Raw genomic sequence first — 10,585 nt, forward strand, 5'->3', positions numbered from 1 at the left:
TTTATGTTCCTTGCTTCTTTAGCTGTGGGTAAAGTGTGTTGAAAGAGAAGCTTCCTTGTTATTAAGTCTAACAACATCTTGATTTCCAAACATTTGTGACTGGGAAATTACAGAAGTTGCAGTTTAAGGTTACAGTGCCGTGGAAACATACAAGAAGACTTAAAAAATAATCGAAGTAAATCATGGGTCTAGGCATAAACATACATTCAGAATGTAAAACGAGGGACACAAACAACTTAGGCTGGAATCCTGGAGCTTCCAGGCTAGTGTAACACCATCATGCAGATGCGTGGGAAATAACAGACATGCATCAATAAAACAGAATTTTACTTTTACTATTTTGATCTCAGGAAGCAGTAGACCTTCAAAATTTAAATACGTAGATAATCTTGAGAAAAAGCTCGCTCTGAGCAGGGGAGAATTGCTTTCATTGTTCTCTCTCAACTCGCTGCAAATTTTTTGCAGCCGCCCCTTTGAACAGCCTCATTCCAGTAAGTGCTTTCCTCTGGCTAAAAGAGCGGTTTGTCCAGCTGCTGAACTACATATTGTTTACTCTTTTCTTCCCCTGTTATCTTGCTGTCTTTGTGGGGGCGATTAGCATCTGAAAAGACTTCAGTCTGTCTCACATGCCCCATGCAGGGCGTAACACTTACTGACAAAAATGCGAATTGTGCCCTGGCTTCACCAGGATCAAACTGACATACTTGAAAAATTGGAGCTGTAAGGTCAGGTCGAATTGATTTCCCGGTGACAAATCTGATTTCCCTCAAATCAAGGTATCTGGGAAGGATCCCAGGACATTGTGCTGTCCTAGATGAGGCAAGCAGTACCTCTGAGCTGTGTGTTAAATCTTGCATAAACGAGCTGTCAAACCCATAGCTGTGATTCTGTGCTACTTCAGGCTCAGTGGGAGCAGCAGCTACAACACAGGAGCTGTTTTACCGGGTTTGGTCTGGTGAGTATTAGAGCTTGGTCCACTGTGAACACCTACATGATAAGATTCAGGATTTTTTCCTGCCTTAAGTGCTTTACAGCTTTGCAGGACGTTGTATGAAAGGTGTCATGACAAGAGAGTAGCAAAGGCACATGGAATACCACGTTAAGGAGGCTAGCAGCTTGGTTTGAGTGATCATGTATTATCCTTCAATTAGGAGGCTGAGGATATGATAAATGCCCAGTGGGTGTAGGTAGTTTGTTATAATGTGATATGGGAACCAGAAAGAGCAGCTGGGGTTTTTTTCCAGGGATAATGGAGCCAAAGGGACTAAAAGAGGGAGAAGCTAGACATTTTTGTGATTTAGTATGACTTTTGTGGGCCGTGTAGCAAGGATTTTGAAAAGCCACCAGCAGTCTTGTACTGAGAACCTTTGATAGAACTACTAGAATAGATACAATTTACAATTTTCTCACTTTACTTTCACCCTCCCTTTCCTGTTCTTTGTAAGGTAGAAATAGAGGAGAGAGGTCGTGAAAGTCTCCTCCTCCTCTCATTCCATTGCCACTGTTTTTTCCCTAGAAGGAATAGCCATAGTGTCATAGAAGGCCAGGAACTGTAGTGTGATGGATACCCTTTGAAAAGACTTCTTGTCCTCTCACCTGGCTCCCTAATGCCTGTCTCTTTCCAGGCCTCACTGCTCACAGGCACAGTGGTGATGAAGGAGGTGGCCCAGACAGAAAGATGATTCAGGTGTGGTACCTCAGTGGAGACCTTGTTTGCATGGCATTGTTACTGGATAACAGAGAAACAACCCCAATATCACTGGGAGCAGATGAGGGCCCCTTCTGACTGAAATTCTGAGATAACAGCAGGGCTCCTTTCCCCTGAGACATGGGGTACTTGGTGCCTGTTGCTCTTACCATGTGCTGTTCAGGTCCCCAAGCATTTGTTGCCTGTGTCTATCCACTTACCTGGGACACATCCTCTGTATTCCCACATGCTAATGCTGGAGCCCACAAACCTTGCTGGGTCCCTTTGACACCTGAGAGGGCAGGTCCAACGTTTGGACAAGAAGCTAACTGTGGATCTGGAAGGTTATCTTCAGAGTTGAGTCATCTTGCCCTAGATGGTCTCATAATGTATCTCTCCCCACTAACTGGAACCTAAAGATGAATAGATAAGTATGCTTAAACATGGTCAAGGTAAATCTCACTCTTAATAACTCAGATTTTTATACACTTAGTAGTATGATCTAACTGCTCTGGGATCTGTATTGTACTGGAGTCTTGTGGTGCTGTGGTGTCTTTTGGCAGCAACTGATTTACATCCACCTCAGCACAGGACTGCCACTTAAACTGAAAGGCAACCTCTGCAGCATCAGAAGTGCTGTGATACTCAAGAAAGGGCTGAGGGTACGCACATTACACCTGAAACCGTGGAGCTCTCTCGAATAGCTGCATGTGTGTCTCTATTTCTCTTCCTCTATTTTCTTTTTAGGAGGAGTTTGCAAATAAGGATCCTATGTATGAGCTGGGGACAACAGGTCCATACTACCAGAACACCTATTTATGGCCTGCAGCCACAGTCCAGTCCCTCCAGGAGTTATCTCGAAGCCAGGGGCCTGTATTGGGTACTGGTCTGTGCCCCGGAGCAGGAGGTCTGGATGGATTATGATACTGACCCTGTGGACCTCTTCTTCCTTGTAAGCACACTGTGGCCATAAGTGGGTGGAGAACTTAAGTGTGTTGGAGTGAGGCAGTGGTGGCCGAAGCCAGGATGCTGCAGGTAATGGCAAAACTGGTCTTAAATGCAGCTTTTGTGGTCTGTGCTTAGCTCAGACAGCCCTGGAGAGGATCATTGGATTAGTAAACTCTCTTATTTCACAGCATCCCTCCCCCCCTTCCTGCTCTTGGTTCTCCTTTTCTACCAGGCATAGTCATAGTAACTAGCTGTGACCTTCAAACTTATCTTTTAAATATCCCCAGGTGTTTTTCTCTGCTGCTTCACTCCTTGCTGTCTGATCTCACTGTATCTTTCATGGCATTAATAGAGGATGATGGGACTGGAGAGATTTTCAGAAAGGGGACTTTTCAACTGAACACATGCTGCATTTATTTTCCAGGTGATGGGAATGACAGGATTGGTGTGGATGATCAGAAACTCCTTGACCTCAAGAAGGATGTTGGAAGTATGGAAAGTGGCTTACTTAGTAAAGGACACTGTGTCCTGTTGAGTGCAGGAACACCTTGGAATTAGAGGGCAAGAGGAATTAGAGAGCATGACTGAGGTAGGCATGTCTTGGTGGAGTGGGGAAGGACTCTAGGATGGAATAGGTTTAGATCTGTTTGATTAGACTCTGATTTCCTCCTCTTTTTGTCCTAGATCTGAAGTTCTCTTTATCCACCCCTCTCTTCTTCTCACTCTCTTCCTCACCCTTTACTACTGGCTCACACCATGTTCCTTGGTGGAGACCTTTGTTGCTGACAGCAGAGTTCAGGTTTTCCCTGTGCTTCAGTAACCAGGTGAGGCTCAGACTGAAGCAGGCTGGGGATGTAAGAGGTGCAGAAAGGGGAGGAAAGAATGAGAACGACATTACCTGGCTTGCACAGCTACAGCCAGGCTGCTACCTGTGTCCTCTGCCTGGTTTATCTTTCCAATGCCTTCTTTCTTTGTCCCTATTTGCTCCCAAGTCTCTTTCTCCCTGTTGGAGTCTGCTGCTATTGGGCTTTCACAAGGCTGACAGTGAGCCTGCAGCTAAGGGCAGCTCCCAGCTGGATGAGTGCTCTGCATGGTGCTGCAGGACAGAGCCTGCTGCTCCCCAGGGCAGCAGCTGTGACAGGCAGTGAGGCAGCAGGATAGGGGAGGAAAGATGGAAGGACTGTGCTGAGTTGTAGACAGAGCTGAGCTGATGACTGGACAGGAGGTCTCTGTGCTGGGAGAAGAGTCACAAAAAAAGTCACAACTGCAATGTTTCCAAGGTCAACTGATGACAATTGAAGTGCTATGAATTATTTGCTTAAATACATTTTGATGAAAAATAAGAAGTCTTTATTTAATCAATTTCACCTTCTTTTGAGCTGGTAACCTGTATACACTGAGCAAATACTGTCAATGTTGCCTTTTAAACCTATTTTTGTTATCCAGAGTTGTGTACTATGTGTTCTTGCTGTGCATGTTTGATCAACCCTGCCAGGTTAGTGTTTTAGAGTCTGCACTTTTAACAGTTTTTCATGACAAGAATATAATGAGATAAATATCAGGTTTTTCATTCCACAATTCATTCCTGTATAGCTTAATGGAATCTAGACTTCAATTACTGCACAAAGCCCTCAGCACTTAAAATTTGTCATTAAATAAAGCTACCTTAGATGCTTTGGATTCACTGAAAGTAAGCTTGTCTAAACATATTTGACATTTACATGGATTCAATTTAAACAAGGCAAGATTTATCTCTCAAAAAATAATTAACTGATTGATTTTTTTCTCTTTTTCTGGTCAATGTGTTCCTCAGCGTTTCAGAAATCACAGAGCTTAGCTCTTTGCAACTAGTTCCTATTTGCAGATATAGAGGGCAAAATCAATTTCCGTGCTTTTGCAGTCCCCAAAGGCTTTTTCAGTTTGAATAAGCTAGTCAGTACTTTGAACCAGGTGGATAAATAGAAAGAAAGGAAGTATTTTGTGGAGGCATGAACAGACTTCTCTTGTTAAAACCTGGCTGAACACCTTCGTAAAGCGTTTTCTGGACATTCACTACTCACTTATACTTGCTCAATAATCTACCTTTAAAACATTGTAGGACACATGTAGGGCTTTATTAACTATTTTACTGTAATTACTTGACTGTATTCTTAAAGGATATTCAGAACTCAGCTTAGGTCTGTTACCACCTTAAAATGAGTTTTAAAAAGTCTTCTTTTAAAACCAGGCTGTTAAATAAACAACAAAAATTTAAAAAGCTTGACTTCTTAGGGCTTTTTATTCTATCTGCCTACACCTTTCTGCTTCAGTGTAACCTTTCCTGTTTATGTATTCCTATCCTTGTGATCCTTACAAATCTATTTTTTTATGTTCCTGCACTTCTGGCTAGGGAAGAAGCAACATGTGTTCTGGCTGGTTGAGAACTATTTGTTTGTTCTCTGACTAACCAGTACCCATCTACTGGCTGGATGGCCAGGTAGCTCCTGGTCACATGTAGCACAGGTCACTGCTGATCTTAAACAGATCATCTTCAGTGGGAGATACGAAATCTGGTCTCTCTTTTCTTCATTTAATAGTTTAAAAACTTGTTTTCAGGGAAAAGATGCAAACACTCTAGCTTTCCACTTCGAAAGTGGAAGACTTTCAAACCTTCAGCTAATCTGCTGACCTGTGATTAGATGATGCTAAAATTCCACATTTTAAAAAATGGATTATCTTGATTAAACAATAACCTGTTTGGATTCTGGAGGGTTGCAGTACATGGTGGGTTCAAGGTTTTTAAAAAGGTAAAGAACGGAGGGAGAGAGAAATCTGTGGGGTGATGGCTGGGTAGCAATCTATCATGTTTTGTCTGCAGTGTGTATACCCTTTGCTCAGTTTTCTTGGACCCTTTGTAGGTGAATTCCATGTTTTCCTCCCAAAATGGAGGTTATTCCTAGGAAGTCAATGAAGACAGTGACTGCTCTGTACCAGGAGTAAAGCAATTTCCAGTGTAGGGAACAGAATACATTTCCTTGTTGTTTAATCAACCATCTGACTTCCTTAGCTTTCTAAAGGTACATTCCTTACAAGCTCTTCACAGAATCATGGAATGGTTTGGTTTGGTTTGGAAGGGACCTTAAAGATCATCTATTTCCAACCACCCTCCCACGGACAGGGACACCTTCCACTAGATCAGGTTGCTCAAATCTCTGTTCAACCTGGCCTTGAACATTTCCAGGGGTGGGGCATCCATAGCTTTTTTGTGCAATCACCCTCATCATAAAGAATGTATTTCTTATATCCAATCTGAATCTGCTCTTTCAGTTTAAAACTTTGCCCCTTTGCTCAAGGCCCTGCTAAAAAGTCTTGCTCCATCTTTCTTATAAGCTCTCTTTAGGTAGTAGGAGGCTGCTCCAAGGTCTCCCCAGAGCCTTCACTGCTCCAGGCTGAACAACCCACTCTCTCAGCCCGTCTCCATAGGAGACGTGCTCCAGCCCTCTGATCAACTTGGTGGCCTCCTCTGGACCTGCTCCAACAGGTGAATCCTGTTCTTGTACAGATGGCTCCAGCTGGATGCAGCATTCCAGGTGGGATCTTGTAAGAGCAGAGCAGAGAATAATGCAAGTGAACAAGGCAAACTGGCCCTAAGGTTTGAAACTGAGCCTGTAAGTTTGCATGCTTAGTATTTTTTTCAGTCCTGCAGTAGCAAAAAGATCCCAGAATTGTTTTGTTGTTTTTGTTTTGTTTTGTTTTCCAAATTAAAAGCAAATGACTAACACTAACAAGGATTCAACTAGGTCTTTAGAAGTTCAGCTCTCATTTTAGCATCAGATTTGGGCTATAGTCTTGTGCCTTATGGCTTTCTCCCTGCTGCTAGTACAAGGTGATAGAGAACCAGTCAATCAGACTGGTTCTTTGTATACCTGTTGCTGGCACTGGTGATGACCAGTGGGATGATCAGTCATGTTGTGGAGTTGTTGTTACACTCTAGTTTCTACATACAACACTCCAGTTGTATGCGAAGACCTCAGGAAAGACTACAGGAAAAAGATTTATTTGTGTCCTTTTGTGAAAACTATGCAAAGGTGTAGGTTTCAGGGTTCACACCTATTCTTTGAAGAGAGATCCACAGCTTGCCCGTGGCTTGAGCACCTCCTTGTCATGGTTTCCAAACTCCAGTGGGCCTCATTTCATAATTTTCCAAAGCTCGATTCCATCCAAAAAAATTAAATCCTACAATCTAAAAGCTTGCATTAGAATTCTGGGCAAAAAATTAATGAGATTTGCAGCTCTTTGAATGGTCTTGGTATAAGAGCCAAGCATTGGGAGTCACAGAACAGTTTACACTATGTTACCTTCAAGCTTTCTGACCCAGTCAATTCGTGCTCCTTCTGCTGTGTTTGTCCAGGTGTGTTCTTAATTCCTTGCTTGATTTTGGTGCAGTGGACAAATCTGCTGTCAAAGCAGCAGAAAGAGGGTGCAGCAGTCTACTTGGCCATTATGGAAAGATTCTTTCAAGGGATTCCATTGTGTTATAGATGCTAGTCAGGTTGCAGAAACATTATGGCCTTGCAGATTTTTATGAACCCTGCGTGGACTATGAAGTATCCTTAATGCAAAAATATACTTTACTATCAGAACACAAATCTTATTGTCTTTGAAAATGCTACACAGTAGTTACAGAGTGTGTGCAAGCGTGTGTAAGAGGGAAACTGGAAATGTCAGTGATTAGTAGCATGAAGATTGTGACTGGAAAGAAGGCAACAATGGAGGAGGTCTGAGGCTTGTATGAAGTTGATGACAAGTGTCTAGAAGAGAATGAAGAATGATTCAGTTGCTTTGATGAATTATTCTGCGCTACAGGCTCTCTAACAGATGTGATTCTTCAAAGAAAGTGATGACTTCCTCCTCTCCGCACAGCCTCCTGTTGAAGTGCTCTGCAGACATCAGTGCTTCTCTGGTACTCCTCTCATACAGATCACTGGTGCTACCACCTTTTGTTTTCTTCAAAGATATTAAAACACTAGAGTGATTTCCAAGGTCCTTGTTCTCACTCTGAACCATGGACAGTGTCATCCATTGATCACAGCTGTGACCTTTACTAAGTCTTCTATTCTTCCTTTTCAAATTTTGATTCAAGTTATCTGTGGAGAAAAGGTATCTATACTGTTTTACATTGTCAGTATGCACTATGTCCTTCGCTCCAGCTGACATGCTTTCGGGAGGGATAGATCCCTTACTCCCCGTGGTCTCTTGGCTCAGCACTTCTGCACAGAGGCCCTCTTGGAGTCCATTTAGAGACTGAAGAACTAGAAACTCTGCACAACCTTGCTTTGCTTTCTCTATTGCAGAGACTTTGTCTGGGTTTGTGACACCTGTGCAGCTGTCAGTCACTGCTTTTGGTGCAGATCCTTCAAATGCATGTTCCTGTGACCAAAAGCCAGGTCTGCCAAAGCTAAACAAGGAATAGAGAGCGCACCTGAGCAAACATGGTAGGAGGAGCATGGTAGGACAGGGTCAGAGAGATCTCCCAAGTGCTGGCCTCAGTGGGTGCAGCTCCTGTCAGAAATCTTCCAGAATCTGGACCTCTTTGGCTATGATTACTGATAGATCTGGCTCATGCTTTCTGTAGGAAAATTGGTTTTTAGACAAAAAATTTGTAAGTTTTCTTGTCAGGCTCTTTTCGGTGCTGTCAAGCAATGGGACAAGAGGCAATGGAAAACTGATGCACAGGAAGTTCCACCTGAAGACAAAGAGAAAACTTTAACATGTGGGTGACCATGCACTGGAGCAGATTGCCCAGAGACGCTGTGGTGTCTCCCTCACTGGAGATATCTGAGAACTGTCTGTATGAAATCCTGTGCAATGTGCTCTTGAATGACCCAGCTTGAGCAGAGAGGTTGGACCAGATGACCCTACTTGTAATCCCTTTCAACCTTACTCATTCTGTGATTCTGTGATTCTCTGACTCTGTGATTGTTGTTCTCGGTAATGTGACCTCTTTCTTTGTGAAGGACACAAAGAAACAAGAATAGGGAGAATGTGTTCATCAAAATAAAAAGTATCCAGTCTTCCTTGTCTAGGAGCCTAGGACTGATTTAGACCAACCCAAAGCTGACTTCTATAATCAGTTGGGATATCTGGCCTCTGACCAGTCATCTCAACCAGGTAAGCAGCGAAACATTCACTTGAGATAAAAGCAGTACCAGCTAGCACTAACAGCTCCTGTGCATAATGGCATGGTGACAGAGATAAAACAGAGGTCAGTCTTCCCAACCCCATCTGGAAAAAGGGCATGAAGAGCATTGGAAACAGGGATCCCAAGCTAGCTGAAAATTTCTGTGTATCCTGTAATCTGGTTTTGCCAGACAAAGAGATCCCAACAGCTTGAGTAACACCATGTTGGGACTCAGATGTGGAAATCTTAGGCAGCACTGGGAAATATTTCCATGTATGAAACTGTAGCTGTATGCATTATTAAGACAGTCCCTGGTGCATTTCAGCCTGTGCTAACACTGTCTCTTGCAAGGCTCAGATGTAGTTTGTGAGTTAATGCAATCTGTGTACTGCTCACAACAGGCATTTTACATGGTGACCATGCCTTTCTGGAGACCAGGCTGTTGGAAAAGTCCGATTGTCTGTGCTCTGTACAGATTGCCATCAGTCCTAGAAAGTGTCCCACATATTTAATTCCTGAGTTTAACCCGACCCTCAGGTTCAAAACCAGAACCTCACGGCTGTCTACCCTAGATCTTTCAGACCCAGACATGAGCAACGAAGAACTGGAAGCAGTTCTTGAGGACCCCTCCTTGCAATGGTTCCATGACTAATGGCTGTTGCAGGGCACTGGTGGAGACGCCTGTGGGCCAGTATTTATTTCCATTTTCTTCATTGTATGAAGGGAAGGAAAAGGCAAAATCGTTAGCTCATTAGTGATTGCTGGCTGGTGGTAGTGTTGCTACTGTGCTTCCTTACACACATGCAAGGATTTGCTGCCATTCTCATGCCAAACAGCCTAAGGAGATCCACATTCCCATAATGTGATCTGGAGCTACTGAGCTCTGTCCCAAATGACACCACCACCCACTGTGTGCAGGGTGAGCTCTTGCTGCAAGCAGCGCAGCAGCAATCCATCTCCAGCTGAAACAAAGGGATGCAAGTGACAAGTGATCAGGACCTGGCCTGGGTCACTGATCAGCAAAGTTCTCACTGTTTTTTTATGATGAGAAGTCCATTTGGTCAGGTGCCTCCATGGCAACCTTGCAGGAGGGGATGTCCTGAACTTGTGGATGAGAGCCAAAGAGGCTGCTATTGGCTAAGGGGCACTTGGCGCAGTGCACCTTATCACTTACCACTGCCTGTGCATAATCCCAGGAGAGAGGGAGAGGTGGGGAGAGGCTGGCTCCTCCCCCCATCCCACCTCTTCATTTAGGCTGTCCTAGAAGAAATTACACCCCCCCACCCCCATTATCCTCAGTGATTCCACAGGAGGAGAGCCATTGGGCAGCAAGAGTCCCCAGGATGAGGATAGCCATCCTCCTGAGCCTTCTGTTCCATGCTGCCGCTGCTTTTCACCAACTGTGAGTGATGCTGAACTCCTGTTTCAGTCTCTTTCATGAAGGCATCAGTCTAGGTAGATGGACCACATCCCATGCCATCAGCTCTTGTGCTTCCTGCTCTATCAGATCACCCCAAAGGGTAGCTGAGTCATTTGCCTTGCCTCTCATGCTTTAGATTGACTCCTGTATGTCAATACAAGCCAGCTTTTTGGGGGACTTCCAAGTCAGACCTTAGGCCCAGGGACTTCTTCTAAAGACTACATGGGATGCTTTTTGGGAGTTCAGACACTGGTGGAGTAAGAGGTTTGAAAAAGGTTTTAGGGCTATACTTAAGCTAATCAACCCCGAGACTGGCTCAGCTGGTTAGAGCAGGGTGCTGATAACACCAAGGTTGTCGGTTTGATTCCTG

Source organism: Empidonax traillii, unplaced genomic scaffold (assembly GCF_003031625.1).
Source record: "Empidonax traillii isolate 1590-97213 ecotype Southwest subspecies unplaced genomic scaffold, ASM303162v1 scaffold1246:size530596, whole genome shotgun sequence".
Taxonomy (NCBI): Eukaryota; Metazoa; Chordata; class Aves; order Passeriformes; family Tyrannidae; genus Empidonax; species Empidonax traillii.